General features: G+C 62.2%; 1 pseudogene; it reads right to left on the bottom strand.

Moving 5' to 3' along the window:
* Positions 1–10,574, bottom strand: part of LOC101546577 (lanosterol 14-alpha demethylase-like) — a 28,767-nt pseudogene extending 18,193 nt beyond the window's left edge.
* Positions 10,575–13,222: the final 2,648 nt, after the last annotated feature.

The following is a 13,222-nucleotide window of genomic DNA, read 5'->3' as shown; positions in this document are numbered from 1 at the left end:
TGTCCCCTCTCCCTCTCACTGTCCCTGTCCCCTCTCCCTCTCACTGTCCCTGTCCCCCTCCCTCTCACTGTCCCTGTCCCCTCTCCCTCTCACTGTCCCTGTCCCCCTCCCTCTCACTGTCCCTGTCCCCTCTCCCTCTCACTGTCCCTGTCCCCCTCCCTCTCACTGTCCCTGTCCCTCTCCCTCTCACTGTCCCTGTCCCTCTCCCTCTCACTGTCCCTGTCCCCTGTCCCTCTCACTGTCCTGCCCCCTGTCCCTCTCACTGTCCCTGTCCCCTGTCCCTCTCACTGTCCCTGTCCCCCTCCCTCTCACTGTCCCTGTCCCCTGTCCCTCTCACTGTCCCTGTCCCCCTCCCTCTCACTGACCCTGTCCCTGTCCCTCTCACTGTCCCCTGCAGCCACGGCGCCCCCTGGCTCCTGTTCTGTGTCACAGGGGCTCAGGCAGGAGCTGGTGGGCGAGGGTACCTAGGGGCGGGGCAGCCGGGCCCAGAGACCCCAGACACTCCTCTGAGGCCCTGATGAGGGCGTGACACAGACGTTGCCGCCCCGACTCAGCCGTGTCCCAGTGAGAGCCCAGGCGCCCGGTGTGGGGCCGGGCTGTGGGGCAGGCCGGGGGCTGTGGCTCGGGCTGTGGCCAGGCTGTGGTGGGGCGGGACAGGCCTCTGGAGGGAAACGCATCCTCCACGGAGCCTTCTGCTCCGAGGGGCTCGGGAAGATCCACCAGCGCCTGCCCCCCGAGGGCTGCTCCCGTTAGGAGTCCGAGGAAACGATTCCCCCATCAAACCCCGCCCGGGAGCTCCCGGCGGGTCAGTGCTCACCCTGATCTTCATAAACGACCTTCAAGAGGCCCCGGGTGTGGGCACAGCAGGCCAGGGCCGAGGGGCCGCCTCTCGTGTCCACGAGGACGAGGTGCTGGGGGCCGCCCGGGCCCCAGCTGGGGGGGCTGAGTAGATGCGGCTCAGGGCCGGGGGCACCAGGTGCCAGGGCCAGGGCTGTGTGGGCAGCGGCAGGGGAGAAACGAGCTGCTCAGCGGCCCACCCCCTGCCCCGCCCTCGCTGGGCTGGACTGTCCCCAGCCGGGCCCCCGAGGTGAGAGGAGCCGCAGCACAGTGCTCAGGGCAGGACCAACCCCTGACCGCCACACAGACCACGCCCCCCAGTGCCATGACCCCAGGGCCGCAGGGAGGGTGAGTGGCCGCTGGGAGCCCTGAGAGGAATGGCCACCAGACGTGGACATGACCCGGCGGCCGAGTCAGCCCCTGACCCAGGGAGGACAGGAGCCACCTGCTGACTTAGCCAGCTGCCCCAGGCCCTCACGGCAGGGGTCCTGGCCTGTGCGCAGTCACTGGGACACTCCCAGGGTCGGTTCTGGGCTGTCGGGGCTGGGGTCTTCCCTCCGCCCTGAAGGACACAGAGCTGCATCCCGGGGTCACGGCACAGAGGAGGCCCAGGGGGACACCGTTTGGGGGGCGCTGAGGGGACACAGAACCCAGAGGAGAGGAGAGGAGAGGAGAGGAGAGGAGAGGGGAGGGGAGGGGAGGGGAGGGGAGGGGAGAGGAGGGGAGGGGAGGGGAGGGGAGGGGAGGGGAGGGGAGAGGAGAGGAGGGGAGGGGAGGGGAGGGGAGGGGAGAGGAGGGGAGGGGAGGGGAGGGGAGGGGAGGGGAGAGGAGAGGAGAGGAGAGGAGGGGAGGGGAGGGGAGGGGAGGGGAGAGGAGAGGAGAGGAGAGGAGAGGAGAGGAGAGGGGAGGGGAGGGGAGGAGAGGAGAGGAGAGGGGAGGGGAGGAGAGGAGAGGACACAGTGACCAGAGGAGCTTCAGGGTCAGCCTCTGGGCGCCGGCCATGTGGCCCCTCCTGGTTTGGGAGCACTGGCTGGAGAGAGCCTCAGCCGGGCAGGCGCTGCAGCCAGAGGAGCATCCTGGCAGGCCATGTCGGCCGGTCAGGGCTGTGCCCAGGGGGCTGAGCACGGCCCTGGAGCCCGAGCAGCAGCCCGCGGGCCCCACACTCCTGGGGAGGCTCCGGGCAGCGGCTTCCCTCAGCGCCATCTGCGGGGTGTATAAAAATAAAAAGAAAAAGAAAAGACGCGCAGGCGGCGAGGCAGGTGAAGGAAGGAAGAAGGCAAAACTGGTTGCTCGATCGGTTTATTTCATGTCCATCTCCATTCTCCTCTGATTCTCCTCCTGCTTCTTTCTCCCCCATCCTACTTCATTCTCTCTCTCTCTGCCTCTCTCCCGGCTCTCGGTCTCTCTCTCGATCTGTGGATCTGGCCCCGGTGGGTCTGGCGCCGTGGATCTGGCCCGATGGATCTGGCTCCCATCGATCTGGCCCCCAACCCACTCTTACAGCCTAGTTAAATCTCCACAGCATCAGGGGGTTGGGGCATACACATAGGTGTGGTCAGCAATAGGGTAAGGTTCTTTTCCCTTAGGGGATGCTTCTCCTAGGACTTAATTCTCTTTCAGCAGGAGGATCCACCCAAGGGCAGAGTCCCATGAATGTGTTTCTCTTCTCCTCAGCCAGCAAACATATAAGAATTCATAATATTAATTATTTTGTATGGACACAATAAGAGATGCATTAAAGCTTATAGAATTGCTCTCCTGGGGCCATCTCAATCTCAGACTACAGTGCTCAGGCCAGATCAGTCTTTCCTATCCCTGGCAGGGTCCCAGTCTCATAATTACTATTGGATCATGACAGCATTTGTCTATGATCAAGCTCTTAACTTATAGTTAAGAATTAGGCACTTTGGCCAGGCCCATCTCGATGCCAGGGTAGCACATAACTCACCGCTTGCCCTGGATCCTTCCCGTCCCACGTCGGGGACCCTACTTTGGGGTGCTAGGAACTGAGGGCAACTGAGGCTTAAGTGGAGAAAGCAGATGCCCAGGAGGGAATATCGAGGCCAATTAAGTCTTAAGTTATAAAAACATAATATTGTCTTCTTGTGTCTATACAAAAAAGACATAGCTTTAAAGTAAATTATTCAAAAGGCATAAAGAGGAGAGAAAGGCAATGTTATAATATTCAGTGTCCTAGGAAGTTCTGACCTTACCAATTAACAGAGTTTGATTAAGGGAAGAGCAGATAAACTGGTAGAATTGGTTACAGATAAACAAAAGAATGGGAGTGACTCGGGAGCACTTTGATGGGTGTGACTGATAAACCTAAGCTCCTAGTGGCAAGGGGAAAGGACAAACCAATGATATCCAACAGCGGGGGACGTGCTGGCGCCCACACGCCGGCCAGAGCCTGTCCTCTCCGCGGTAGCCCTGGCCGTGGGGCCACGCACTGAAGACCGGCTGGCTCACAAAGACCCTCCACAGGGTGAGCCGGGCCCCCGCGATGCACCCCTGCAGGCCACATGGGGGGGGCGTGCGGCCCCCAGAGCGGCCAGCTCCGCCTCAACCTTCTCTCCTCGCCTGGGAGTCGCCCAGACTCCCGTGGAAATGAATGACGCGGGACTAAAGGCGGATGATGAAACATTCCAACGTGGCGGGTTGAGACGAGAAAGCAGGAAGGCGCCTGACAAGACCGAGGCCATGGGACAGGACGTGTGGAAATAACGAGGCCGTAGGGCTGAGGTGGAACCGCCTCCCTCCCTCTGAAGTATCACTAATTGCCTGTCAAACTGCACAAGGAAAACTGCTTGGGCACCTGGGCGGGAGCTCAGAGCTCTGGGCCCAGCAGCACGAGCGGGCCGGCCCCTCGGCACGAACCCCTGCTTCCCGGTGATTTCAACCCAAAGAGCCCGAGTGCTGGCTGTGTGCCGGGATGATCCCCTGCACATTCTCAGAGGGAGGTGCGGAAGGACGGAAGTCAGCGTGAAAGGGCGGGAAGTAGGTGTGGAAGGGCGGGAAGTAGGTGTGGAAGGGCAGGAAGTCAGCGTGGAAGGGCAGGAAGTAGGTATGGAAGGGCAGGAAGTAGGTGTGGAAGGGCAGGAAGTCAGCGTGAAAGGGCAGGAAGTCAGTGTGAAGGGGCAGGAAGTCAGCGTGAAAGGGCGGGAAGTAGGTGTGGAAGGGCAGGAAGTCAGCGTGAAAGGGCAGGAAGTCAGTGTGAAGGGGCAGGAAGTCAGTGTGAAAGGGTGGGAAGTAGGTGTGGAAGGGCAGGAAATCAGAGTGAAAGGGCAGGAAGTCAGTGTGAAGGGGCAGGAAGTCAGTGTGAAAGGGTGGGAAGTAGGTGTGGAAGGGCAGGAAATCAGAGTGAAAGGGCAGGAAGTAGGTGTGGAAGGGCAGGAAGTCAGTGTGAAGGGGCAGGAAGTCAGTGTGAAAGGACAGGAATTAGGTGTGGAAGGGCAGGAAGTCAGTGTGAAAGGGCCGGAAGTGAGTGTGGGTCAGCAGGAAGTGTTGGGAAGGGCAGAAGTGAGTGTGGAGGGAGGGGCGGGGAGTCAGTGTGGACACTGCGCATCACCGTCGGGACCGCGGCCATTGCAGGGGACCTGGCTCCTGGCCTCCCAGTCCCGCTCCTCAGCCAGCAGCTCCCCCCGGGCCAGACACACTCGGGTACTTCTGCCTCGTTGCGCCTCCTCCTGGCCCGTGAGCGGCTCCACGCACGGCCCCACTCCCGGGTGGGAGCCGAGGCAACCGGGGGGTGAGTTGGAAGATGTGAAGGCGGGGGAGGGGCCTTGCGTTCTGCCACGGAGCCACACGGAGCCACACGGAGCCGTGGAGGGGCAGCCCGTGCCCGGGGGCTGGGCGGGAGCTGGCGGGAGAGTCTGGGACTGAGCGGGGTCGTGACCAAGCACTGCCCTGCAGCGGCGGGACGCCACTTGGTGCCCGAGACCCGGCCGACACGCCACGCGTGGGCAGTCACGCTGCATGCGGGGCCGTCCACGAGAAGCCTGCAGCCCGCTTCCCTCCCCGCCCCGGCCGTGGACAGAGACGGCCGCACGCACGCAGGAGCAAAGCAATTAGCTCGCCGTCATTCCGTATCGATCGGCCCGTCCCTCCCGAGGTCAGGGGCTGGGGCTGGACTGCATCACAATGCGGAGCGAGCGTGAGTGACCTCTAGGGGCCTCCCCTCGTGCGCGCTGGCCGCCAGCCCCAAGCCCTGACCCCCCCCAGTGGGGTGTCAAGTGCTCATGACACCCTTCAAGGACGGGTGATTTAAGAGAAATTAGGAGAGTGGAATGTCACAGGGAATAATTGAAGCAGATTAGAAATAACAATAAATATTCCTCCCCCACCACTCAATGTCTAAAGGCCCTTTAACCCCCATTTTCTACGGAGGTTCGCTGCCAGACGGTCGGGTCAGAGTGTAGATCAGACTCTGGGTTCAGCCCGTCCTGCCTGGCGGGGGGGCCCAGCAGCCGCTCCCCGGAATGCTAATGAGAGCCCGGGAGGCTCAGCCCTGGGCTCCTGCAGCCCACGGTCAGGAGGGCCGCACTGCCGAGCACTGAGACCGGGTTCCAGGGGCCGCGAGTACCTGCCTGCCGCTGGAAGCCTGCCCTGGAGGGGGGGCAGGGCAGAGACGGGCGGGGGGGCAGAGCAGAAAGGGATGGGACAAGTGCCCCCACACCAGGAGCCTTGCAGGGGACGAGTCACCCTCGTCTGCTGCACCGGGGAGACAAAAGCCAGGCCTGCCAGCCAGAATACGGTGTGTGTGTGTGTGTGTGTGTGTGTGTGTGTGTGTGTGTGTGTGTCTGTGGTCCGCTCTGTGCCTGTCTGTGGCCCGTGTCTGTGGTCTGTGGTCTGTATGTCTGTCTGTCTGCCATCTCTGATTTGTGTCTGGGGTCTGTATCCGTATCTGTGTCTATGGTCTGTCTGTATTTCTGTCTCTGGTCTGTGTCGGGGTCTGTGTCGATGGTGTCTGTCTCTCTGGGGTCTGTGGATGTGTCCATGGTCAGTGGTATGGTCTGTGTCTGGGGTCTCTGTCAGTGTCTACGGTCTGTGTCTGGGGTCTCTGTAAGTGTCTACAGTCTGTGTCTGGGGTATGTGTGTGTCTCTGCTCTGTGTCTGCAGTCTGGAGTGTGTGTCTGAGTCTATGTCTGTATCTGTGAATGTGTCTGTTTCTGCATCTGTGGTCTGTGCCCATGGTCTGTCTGTGCCTGTGATTCTGTGTCAGTGTGTGTGGTCTGTGTCTGTGGCCTTTCCCTATGGTCTGGGGTCTGTGTCTGTGTGTGTGGTCTGTGACTATGATCTTTCCCTATGGTCTGTGGCCTATGGTATGTGTCTGTGGCCTTTCCTTGGGGACTGTGATCTGTTTCTGGTCTTTCCTTGTGCTCTGTAGTCTGTGTCTGTGGCCTTTCCCTATGGTCTGGGGTCTGTGTCTGTGTCTGTGGTCTGTGGTATGTGTCTGTGTCTGTGCTCTGTGTCTGTGGTCTGTGCCTGTGGTCTATGTTTCTGGTCTGTGGTCTGTGTCTGTGGTCTGTGTCTGTGGTCTGTGTCTGTGGTCTGTGTCTGTGGTCTGTGGTCTGTGACGATGGTCTTTCCTAGGGTCTGTGGTCTGTGGCATGTCTGTGTCTTTCCTTACAGACTGTGGTCTGTGCTTATTGTCTGTGTCTGTGTTTATGGTCTTTCCCTGTGGACTGTGGTCAGTGTCTATGGTCTTGCCCTGTGGTCTGTGCTCTGTCCTTGTTTCCTGTGGTCTGTTCCTGTGGTTTGCATCTTCGTCTGTAGCTTGTGTCTGTGGTCTTTACCTGTGATCTGTGGTCTTTCCTTGTGGTCTGTGGTCAGTGTCTGTGGTCTGTTCCTGTGGCCTATGTCTCTGTCTGTGGTCTCTCCTTGTTTCCTGTGGTCTGTCTCTGTGGTTTGCATCCTTGTCTGTAGCCTGTGTTTGTGGCCTTTCCTTGTTGTCTGTGGTCTTTCCCTGTGGTCTGTGGTCTTTGCCCGTGGTCTGTGGTCTTTACCCGTGGTCTGTGGTCTTTGCCCGTGGTCTGTGGTCATTCCCTGTGGCCTGTGGTCTTTCCTTGTGGTCTGTGGTCTATTCTTGTGTTCTGTGCTCCTCTCTGATGTCCAGTCCCAGCAATAAAGGCCAAGATGGGACCTGTTGGCTGCAGTGGAGGGCTCACCCATGTGTGTTTTGAATCACTTGTGTTCACCCATGATCGGGAACCCTGATGTGTCTCTCAATTCACCCACTGGGAAACTTATGGCTGTGAGGTCCAGAACAAGTCACTGGCCAGTCCGGCTTGGTGCTGGGACTAGGGTGGGATGGTGTCCAGCACGATGCCCCACATGGGGCCCCCGGCCAGAGGGTCCCTAACGAAGTGCTGCGACTGAGCCGCGAGGCCGGTGCAGGGACCGTGTCTGGGCGGGCGCCAGCGGGCTGCTGGGAGACACCTGTCCCCACAGCAGAGAGCTCGCCCGCTCGCCTGCATGAGCCAGCAGATGGGCTGAGCTGCCCGAGCTGCCCGTCTGGCCGGACGTCAACCAATGACGCAGCCCCGACATGTTTGGGCTTCGGCTGCCAAGCTCCGAGCCTGCTCTCCCGGCGCCTTTCCATAAAGCGCTTCTGACAATTCAGCTCACGCACGGCCCGACATCTGCTCTGTGCTTCCCTGGCGCACGGACACGCGCGCTGGGACCCGGCCGCTCCCACAGCCCTGGGCACCAGCAGCTCCCGCCCGCCCGCCCCGTGGCCAAAGCGGGGGCTGAAACCCTGCGCCCACTTGGGCTGAGCCAGGAGAGCCTGGTGGGCCACCGTGGGTCAGCGCCGCTCTAAGGGTCCCAGAACTACTCCCGCTACCGTGACGCCTTTTCCCTCCGGCCGTGGTGCCGAGGCCCCCAGCCCCAGCCAGGGCCTCCCACACGTGACACTCGCCTGTCACGGAACCACACGCGTGTGCAGAAAAGCCTTCGTGCAGTAGGGCAGCGGTGTCCACGCGCTGCCCACACCCCACTGTGTGGCCTCGCCTGCGGAGGTGGAGCACCAGGCAAGAGCAGGCCCGCCTCCTCCCCGGGTGAGTGGGCGACGTAGCCCTCTGCACCCGCGCCCAGCTGGGGCCCCGGGCTTCCTGCTGCCTCCCTTCCCGGTGCCAGTGTTTGGGTTCGGGGGCCACATCTGGTGCTGATCAGGGCCCACCTCCCCCTCCTGACGGTGCTCAGGGCGGCTGCTGGCCGAGCTCGGGGCCCCGTGGGATGGGGGGTGAAGGCCAGCGCCCCCCCCCCCCGCTGTGCTCACTCCGGCTCCTCCCCCCTCCCTGAGCCGGGGCCGCCAGAGCTTTCTAGAACCATGGACACAGGCTCTGACAGGTGAGCCCGAGGCCAGGGCGCGGTGGGGCCACACTGGAAAGTGGACACGCTTCCCTGGACCCTCCCAGGCTGAAGCCCAGAAGCCCAGTCCAGGGCCTTCAGCCGCACCAAGGAAATCCCCCCCGCCCCCCGCAAAGGCCAAGGGTCGCAGATGCCGAACCTCGTTTCCGGAAGAAAGCTACGGAGTGGGGCGGGAGGGGCGGGCCACGGGCGCTGGGGAGGCCAGAGCAGAGCTGGGGCGGGCAGGGGAGAGAGGGAGTGAGGAGGAGGGGCGGGGAGGAGGGACAGATGCCGGGGACCTCAGCAAGTGACCCGGCCCTCAGGCTGTGTGGATCAGCCTGGCCGCAGGGCAGCCCTCCTGGCCGTGGGGGAATCAGTGCTGAACTGAGTCCTGCCCCCTCTGGCCTGCCTGGCCCCGCCCTGGCCCCCAGACCAGCCCCTGCACAGACAGCGGCCACCCGAGACGGAGGAGCCAGACACAGGATGTGTCCGCCGAAGCAGGGCTGGACGGCACCCTTCTCCCCAGAGCACCTCCTCCCGGGAGCACCTCCCTTAGGGAGCACCTCTTCCCCCAGAGCACCTCCCTCAGGGAGCACTCCCCTCCTCCCGGGAGCACCCACCCCTCAGGGAGCACCTATTCCTCATCCTGGGAGCACCCTTCCTCAGGGAGCATCTTCTCCTGGGAGCACCTCCCCCAGGGAGCACCTACTCCTCATCCCTCAGGGAGCACCTTCTCCTCTTGGGAACACCTCCCTCAGGGAGCACCTTTTCCTCCTGTTGGGAGCACCCTCTCCTCAAGGAGCACCCCCCTCCTCCTGGGAGCACCCTCCCCTCAGGGAGCACCTCCTCCTCCTGGAGGCACCTTCTCTTCTGTGTGCACCACCCGACAGGCCCATCGTCAACGGCAGTGACCTGGCTCTCGAGTGTGAGTTTCTCGGGGCAGGCCTGGCTCAGCGTGTCTCCGTGCACTGTTACGGTGGCAGAGGGCCTGGGTCCGGGTGGCAGCCCAGCCTGCCGGCCCCGTCGAGGGCGAGAGCCGTGCTCCCCGAGGTGAGCGTGGGCTCCTCCCGACGACGACAGTCTCCGCATAAGTGGCTTCGAGGACGCCCGTGAGGGGAGCTGGAGGGGTGCGGACGGACGGGCGCAGTGCGCTCCCCAGGACCTGATGGACGGGCGCAGTGCGCTCCCCAGGACCGGACGGATGAGCACAGTGCGCTCCCCAGGGTGGACAGACCGGCGCAGGGCTTTCCCCAGGACCGGCTGGACGGGCACAGTGCGCTCCCCAGGGCCGGCTGGGAGCAGCCCTGCGGGCGGGCGGGCGGGCGGGAGGGCCCTGGCCCCTTGCAGCTGAGGTCTCCGCCCCGTGTGGGAGGGGCTTTGGGGTTATTGATCCCTTTGATGGGGCAGAGCCGGGAATCCGAGCTCGTCCAGGCCGCAGGTCCCCAGGGCAGATCAATGTGATCCGATCAATTGCCCGATTTTAATAAACCCCGTGTCCACGGACACGTTTGATAAATGCACTGCGGTGAGCTGCCCGGGTCGGCCCTGGTGCGGGACGGGCCCCAAGGCGCCTCCTGGTGACCCTGAGCCGGCTGCGCCCTGAGCTTCTGGCTGAGCACTCGGCCCAGGACCTGGGGTGACACGGGGTGGGGGGCTCCCTGCTGGTGCACAGTGAGGCCCACCCGGGAGGGGGTGGGACCCGGGCGGGGCCCCTCGGCAGGCCGGGCCGGGCCTGCTCCCCAGGCCTGTTCCCTGCTTCCTGCAGCCCACCCGGAGCTGCACAGCCCCCCTCACCCGGCTGTCCCAGGCCACCCGCCTTCGTCACCCAGAACCGGGAGAGGCGGCAGCCAGGGCCAGAGAGCCACAGGGCTGGCAGCCCGGTCCCAGCCCCGCCTGACCTCGCCCCACCCAGGACCCCCCCCACCTGACCTCGCCCCGCCCAGGACCCCCCCACCCCCGGAGCTGCAGGCGGGAAAGTCTGCAGCTCAGACCCTCACCCGGACTCGGTTTACCGGGAGCACGCCTGTGGGCTTCGGCGTGGAGCCGCACTCACCCGAGAGACAGAAGGGCCTCGGGCCCCTGTGCAGACGCGCAGACGGCAGCAAGGGCAGACGGATGTCTCGGAGCACAGACAGAGGCTGCAGGGCCACGGGGAGGGGCGCCGGCCCTGCCAGCCCTGACCCTTACCCTGAGCGTTATCGGGAGTGACCCTGAGCCTGGAGTCAGGAGGACGCTCCCGCCAGCCGGGTGTGGCCGGAGAGCCCAGAGCACACCCGAGGGTGCTCCCCGCGCCTGGCAAAGGCTCTCAGAGGCCGTCGCCGGCCAACAGTGCTCACTGGTCGGTTACCTGGACTCTTCACCATGGAAGCCAGTTTGGCAACGTCCATGCGCCGCTGTCTTTGTTAGTCTTGTCTGGGGCCTCCCGGGGGGCTGGGGACGGTGGTGCCGGGGTCCAGCTGGGTCGGGCCCGCCCCTGGCCTGGCCTGAGGCTGGGCCCGGCCCTCACGGGTGTGCTGGGGGCTTGCTCGGGGCTGGCAACGCCACAGCACTGGCTCCTCCAGGCTCTCGGCCCCGGGCCGGGGTTTAGCCCCCACTGAGCCCGCTGTGAAAGGGGCGATTGTGCGGCCGGCCGGCCCCCTCCCAGGCCCCGCTGGCCTTCAGGGGAACAAGGCTCCCTCTGTGCCCCCAGGGGCCACTTTCCGGGGAAACACACCCGGTTCCAGAGCTGCCCTGACGGGGAAGCCGCTGCCTCTCCTCGTGGGTCGGGAAGGAGCCGCGGGGCCGTCCCTGGGCTGGGCGGCAGGACGGAGGGAGAGCGTCTGCCCAGCAGGCGGCAGCCAACCCAGGTTCGAACCCTGGCAGCACTGATGGTCCCCGAGCACCACCAGGTGAGCGAGCAGAGCCAGGAGTAAGGCCTGAGCACTGCCAGGTGTGCCCAGAAGGTGAACAAACAAAGAGGCCTTCCCTTACTGGATTACACTGGGTTGTCCCTGCTCCTCCTGCAGGGAGATTAGGGTTATCGAGTTACTCCCACCACAGTGCTCCCGAGGCAACCCAGTTTCATTAGGCACTAATAATTCTATATTTTTCCCTTTCCTCTATGTCCTTTCCATGGTTTAACAATTTCCTTCTTGTATGGACTCAGGAAGACAGTTGATGCTATGCTTTTGCGACATAGGAGTTAATTGATTCTGACTGATATTTACTCCTGGGCATCCGTCATACTTAAGTCTCAGTTGCCCTTAGTTCCTAACAGCCCCAAGAGGAGGGTCCCAGCGAGGGGCGAGGGTGGACCCAGAGAAGCTCTGGCATCGGAAAGGAACAAACTAAGTTAAGAGCACAGTTGTGGAACAATCTCTGTCAGGACCCAGAAAGAAGTAACTGAACAAGGACCCTGCTGGGGTAGGAAAGACCAGCCTGAGCTGAGGCCTGTGGTCTGGCATGTACAGAGAGTCCCCAGGAAGAGCCAAGCTTAAGCTTAATGTATCTCTCACTTAAACCAAGCTCCTGGGAGAGAGCGGGGCAGAGAGTCTCTTGCCCGTGCATCTGGCTGTCTCCCCGGTGCCCTCAGAGGGGGTGGGCTCCGGCTTCCCTCCCTGCCCCGAGCAGAGCTCCCGCGGCTGAAGACCTCCGGAGCCTACCCACAGCCATGCTCAAGGCCCCTCTCCACACGTTTGGACCAGCCTCACACATGAAGGAACTGGCAGAGGAACCCAGGTATGGAGGACCCAGGGCTGAGACCTCCAAGCCTGCTCAGACCGGGACTGGGCCTTTTCCACCCAGATTTCCCATTTTCCAGTAGCTAGATGGTTACACCCAGGGACTGCCCCTGGCACCGTGTAATCCCACCAATGGCTAACATTCCGGAAGCGAGGCATCTTATAGCCTAATTCTCCCTCTGGGAGAGCCTGGCAAGCTACTGAGAGTTTCCTGCCCCCATGGGAGAGCCTGGCAAACTCCCCATGGTGTGTTCATATGCCAAAACCAGTAACAATGCTGGGTCTCATTCCCCTGACCCTGAAAGAGCCTCCAATGCAGCATCGTTGGGAAGGACGAGTAGAGAGAGGCTTCTAAAATCTCAGGGCTGGGATGAATGGAGACGTTACTGAGACTGCTCGAGAAATTCGATGATCAACGGGATGATGGTGATAATGATGATATCTCTTACTGTGTTCACAAAAATGACTAGAAATATTGGTTTTCAATGTGATTGTTCAAGTGTATTACTAGGGAAGGAGAAAGCAACACACCTGGATAGAATCCTGCCTTGAGCGGGTCTCCCAGTAATCTGGAGAGCTGAACCCCCAGATGAGGTTTTGTCCTTGAGCTAATCCCCTAGAACTTCCCTTGAAGGAGTGGCTTTGCCTCAGTCTGTTGTTACGACAATGTTCAACCCCACCTTTGGGTAACCTCACCCTTCACGGATTCTATATAACTGTGCTGTAAGGGAGAGAGAGGAGAAAGGAGAAATCACTGCACTGTAAGAGAGAAGCAGGACGAGGAGGGAAAAGAGAAATAAACCCTGACTGCCGGCCAGCCTGTGGCCCCTGCTCCTTCCCACCCTCCCTCCCTCCCTCCCTCCCTCCCTCCTTTCCCTCCTTCCCTCCTTCCTTCCTCCCTCCCTCCCCTCCTCCCACCCTCCCTTCCTCCCTTCCTCTCTCCCTCTCTTCCCTCCCGCCCTCCCTCCCTCCCTTCTTTCCCTCCTTCCCTTCTTCCTTCCTCCCTCCCTCCCCTCCTCCCTCCCTCCCTTCTTCCATCCCTCCCTTCTTCCCTCCCTTTCTCCCTCTCTCCCCTCCCGCCCTCCCTCCCTCCTTCCTTGCCCTCCTTCCCTCCTTCCCTCCTTCCTTCCTCCCTCCCCTCCTCCCACCCTCCCTTCCTCTCTCCCTCTCTTCCCTCCCTCCCTCCCTCCCTCCCACCCCAAGGCCGGCCCTGGGAGGCAGTTCTCGCCCACTGAATGCACACGTCCCACGCACTGACGCTTCTCAAACTCACGGTCCCTCTGTCCCTCCGTTCCTCTGTGCATCAGTGGCTCGTC

Source organism: Sorex araneus, chromosome 4 (assembly GCF_027595985.1).
Source record: "Sorex araneus isolate mSorAra2 chromosome 4, mSorAra2.pri, whole genome shotgun sequence".
NCBI classification, from domain to species: domain Eukaryota; kingdom Metazoa; phylum Chordata; class Mammalia; order Eulipotyphla; family Soricidae; genus Sorex; species Sorex araneus.
The sequence above is the reverse complement of the archived record's forward strand: the minus strand, read 5'-3'. Positions and strand labels throughout refer to the sequence as shown.